The sequence below is a fragment of the Anastrepha ludens genome, chromosome 6 (assembly GCF_028408465.1).
Source record: "Anastrepha ludens isolate Willacy chromosome 6, idAnaLude1.1, whole genome shotgun sequence".
Classification (NCBI taxonomy): domain Eukaryota; kingdom Metazoa; phylum Arthropoda; class Insecta; order Diptera; family Tephritidae; genus Anastrepha; species Anastrepha ludens.
The window spans coordinates 6,045,006-6,049,610 of NC_071502.1; positions in this window are offsets into that span (position 1 = coordinate 6,045,006).

Genomic DNA, 4,605 nt, shown 5'->3' on the forward strand with positions numbered 1-4,605 from the left:
TCTTCTACTCCTTGGAACCATCAGTGTACCAGAGATTCTCCTGTACTACGTTATCAATACTTTTATAAAACAAATTACAGGGTTTGATTGAAAAGTAATGAGCCTTATTTTTTTAAGCAGTTTTATTAAACCTTTTGGCTTATACAACTAATATTCTTCAAAATAGGACCCTTGAGCGTCAATACACCGCTGGTAGCGGTCCTTCCACTGCAGGAAACATTTTTTAAACTCATCCGGCGGAATCGCGTTCAATTCGGCTGTCACAGTTTTTTGGATCGCCTCGATGGAGACGAAACGCCTCCCCTTCAGCTTTCTTTTGAGGCGCGAGAACAAGAAGAAGTCCGGAGGGGACAGGTCTGGGCTGTAGGGAGGGTGGGGAAGCACCGGACCCCCTATCTTCCCCCCGGATCATATCTTCGTCTGTTTGCGTTGTCGAAGGCCTTCCAGATCGCTGTTCGTCTTCGACGTCCTCCCGGCCTTCCTTGAACGTCTTGTGCCAACGTTTTACCTGGGCACTGGACAGAGATTGGTCCCCGTAAGCCTCCTTGAGTAGTTCGTTTCGGTACTCGTTTTGTTTAGCTTTACGCAAAATTTGATCGAGTGACGTTGCTCCAACGATCGCTGCATTTTCGCCACTGCAAAATCCTAACATACTATTAAAATAGCTTTCACGCGCGGAGCGATGTTGACTGCACCGCTGTTGCCAACGAACTGGAACCGGTTTCTAGTGGAAGGGGAAGGTCCAACGATCATTTTCCCCCACCAGCCGATTCAGTTGATCGCTTGGCAGACGCTCCGAGCGGGAAGGCTCATTAATTTTCAATCAAACCCTGTATAAAAATTCCAAAACAAACCGAAGGTTATGCAAGACTGGCTAAAATGTTGATGTGCTATCGTTTCGTCACAAAGTTAGCAAAATCCCGAGTAGCTAGTCTAGATTTTTAATTCAAGTATTTCTCAATACCTTCAAAAATCACTACAAGACGCATTTTATAGGTAGTGTACTAAAAATTTTGAACATTCATATAGAATTTCTATACCCATGGATCGAAGGTGCTAGTTTGTTTGAAGTAAGGTTTCGGTTTTGGTGGCAGAAATTTAAAAATGTATTTGCCGCCGCCGGTCATCCATTGACAGGTTTCAGTCATAGAAAATAGACTGCCTCTAACGGTAGTTGGCATGAAATTATAGAACCCTTCACTTATAGAGATAGACGTGTGTTGGTGAACTGGGCCACTACATGAATGTTCAAATTACTGTCTCTCGTATCATAAACGCACGATATTTTATATTCAGGCCTTAGAAATGAGACCCACCAAGACCCATTGTTTTGCAACATTTCAATTGTGTTTGTTGTCAAGAAATCGAAATTCGTTATACTTTTCTAAATCATATTTTTGTTTCTGTTTCAGGCAGTTGCCTCCTTGAAGATTTTGAACGAGTTCGAGAAGGTGTGCCAGCCATTTCTTCCTCGTACTGCAAAAAAACGTAAGTGTAGTTGGAAGCGCCAGTGAAGTTAAGATCTTATTCTTGGGTAAGGAATACCACTTGATCCTTTTACCGTAGCAAGAGCCTACCTCTTACATTTTTTCCACATTGAATGCTCTCAGAACTTGAGCGCGTGTATCTATTTGTCCGACTTAGCCTAATAAGCACCGAAGCAGCTCGATCTTTGCTCACAGCCCCACATCTATGCCAAATGCCGCCGCGCTGGATGTCGCCACCGTGGGAGCTTCTGCGCTACAAAACGGAACGGGTATGTAAATTTTTTTCGTCTCTAGAGATCTTCACTCCTCAATTTTCGACTTCAGAGTAAATATTCATTGGGTTTCAGAGCTGGTAATATTAATAGTTGTCAGCCATTCAGAGCTTAGGAGAGCGATGCATTTAGTTTCAAGCTGTGGTGTCGTATTTTGAGGAGTTTTGAAATAATTAATGAAACTCAGGATCTAAGCCCACCCTTAGAGTGAAGTTGCGTACTCCTAGAGAAAGGTAGTGGCAATAATAAATTTTGTGAAGAGTCCTGCGGCAGAGCTCGGTTCTGCCTGAGTTACGCAATTGTGGTTATGCTCGCAAAATATTATTGTAGCAATACTTTGTTATTTGGGCAATATCTAAACATTATTCAATGAAGTAGTTTAACTAGCTTACCAATTTTCGTTTTTGTTTTTACTTTTTTTTCTAAATTAATAACAGATGAAAGGGGCCGCATGCCCTCAAGGCATTCACTGATTAACAACCCTTCCAAGGACTGTGCGGCATATGACTTCCTGGTTGCTTTCTAAACAATCACGCGAATTTTAAACAACAAAACACCGAGACCTTCAAAGGAACTAAGCGGAAGGCGGCGCTGAGGAGAAAATACAAAAAATGCCTCTTCCGCAAAGTTAATTTGTTTGTTTACTTAAATTTCGCTACAAAATATCTACGCCATGAAGCGGTATAAATCTAAACTATAGTGTGAAAAAATCACATAAACAACAACAATGAATGAGAAGAGTAGATGGGAGAAAAGTGCGTCCGGAATACCGAGCGCAAAAATGCATAAACCGTAAAATGGATTAAATTTCGTTTAAAATGCAAATTGAAAAAGAAAAGCAAAGTGACAAGGTGCTACGCAAGGCTATGCAAGGGCGGAAGAAGGGGAAGGCTCGAGAGGTGGCACGACGCTGCTGCAGGAAAACATCAAAAGTTTACAAAAAACACCTCATCAAAACATCAAAGAAAATCAATTTCTTGTTTTCTTTTTTCTTATGGCACTTTTTTCTCAGCACAACGCAAGTAAATGACTGAATGACTGAATGAGTAGGAAGTGCGTATAGTATAAATGAGATTTGAAGGGAAGATAAAGTGGATAAAGTGCTTTTTGATAAGATGTTGGCAACACCTTATGAAATGGTTTTAGGGCCACTCCACGATTGGTGCGGAACAAATCGTACGCATTTTTAAATTTTATGTACTCGTTGAAGAATATAATGAAGTGTCATCATGAAAACACTATAATCTGGATTTTCATACAAAAGATATTTCTTTTTTTTGACACATATTCATATAATTTCAACAAACTGTGTATGTGCATGGAACAGTTTTCTTAAAAATAATAAAAAAAACTGTTAAAAACGAGTGATCTGAATTGGTAGCGAGTTTTCGAGAGAAGGCAATCAGTATCGATATAACTGTTTCTGCAAATCAAGCCGAATTTAGGTAGGTAGGTGAAGGGGGTGCAGTACCAGTCTCCCCAAGCAGCACTAAAGCCCCGTTTTTATAGCATTTGGATATCTCTAATGCGCAGCTAACTACATACAAACATAACTGTTGATGTAATGGAGACGGTTGATGGGATGTAATTTGGATCACTGCCCAAGCTGTCGAAGAAAGGAGCGCCCAGTAACCTTACTCGTCTAGCTGCCAAACCCGGACATGCACACAGAAAGTGCTCAATAGTCTCCTTCTCTAAAAGGTTTCCACAGCTTCGGCAATGGGGACTAAATGCTAAACCCAGCATGTGCCAATCGTCCAAAGACCGGTAAACACAGCTACTAGTAAGGAAATTGAATGGCATGGAGTACCCAGGACTTTCCGAGTTCTGCGTCTATTGTATTGGGGCCAAAGGTTTTTCGAAATAGCACACGAAGAAATGGAGCTCCATCTATTATGTGCTTCCTTAAGAAATAAACTGTGCAATACTCCTTTAACAACTGTCAGTGGGATGCCGATGAACAAACAGAAGACCTCAGTCGACCCCTTTCTAGCAAGCTCATTGGAAGTTTTATTTTCCTCTTTATCTTCCCGTGTCCTGGAACCCACAGCAGAGGAATGTTACCCGCACAACCAAGCGATTAAATCTTCTTCTTACAGAAGTTGACCCGTTTGGATCTGCAACATGGCGTCGTCAGAGCTTTGATATTGGCATGACTCTCGGAATTAAAAAAATATATTATATCCCTCGCTCTCACGCTTCCTCAGCATTCCACATGCCTGCAAGATCGCAAAGACTTATGCCTGAAAAACACTAGCTGTACTTGGTAGTTTTAAGGAAATAGATACATTTTCTGCTTTAGAGAAAACCCCTCCGATTCCTGATTCCATCTTGGAGCTGTCAGTGAAAACAGAGGTACCAGCATCGGTACAGATCCTCCACTCGTTCATCCCATTAACTTCCCTAAGGCAAAACAGCGACGAGATCCTGAGATAATATTAATAAAAAAGTGCGTGCAGCGTAGTACACATGACAGAAGTGAAACTTTCAAGGCAAACAAAGAAAGAGGGAGAGACCCGAGAGAGAATGAGATAAAGAGAGAGAGAGAGAAAGAGAGTAAGAATATATACCTCAAATTCACAACATTTGCAGGGAATACCAATAGACAAAATTTAAAAAAAACGGACCGTTGTAGGTAAACGCCGGACATAAATCGTGGCAACAACGCGCACTACTCAGAGCGTTTATCACCCGCACAAGCGCAGCGATTCCAGGGCCGCAACAACGGCACAACTTACCGCAAGGCAATACCAATAAATCCGACGGCGGAATGGATAGCACTTTATAGTACGCACAAGCACTAGCAAGGAAACGGAAATAAGCGCCAAAAAGTAGGCACCAAAAAA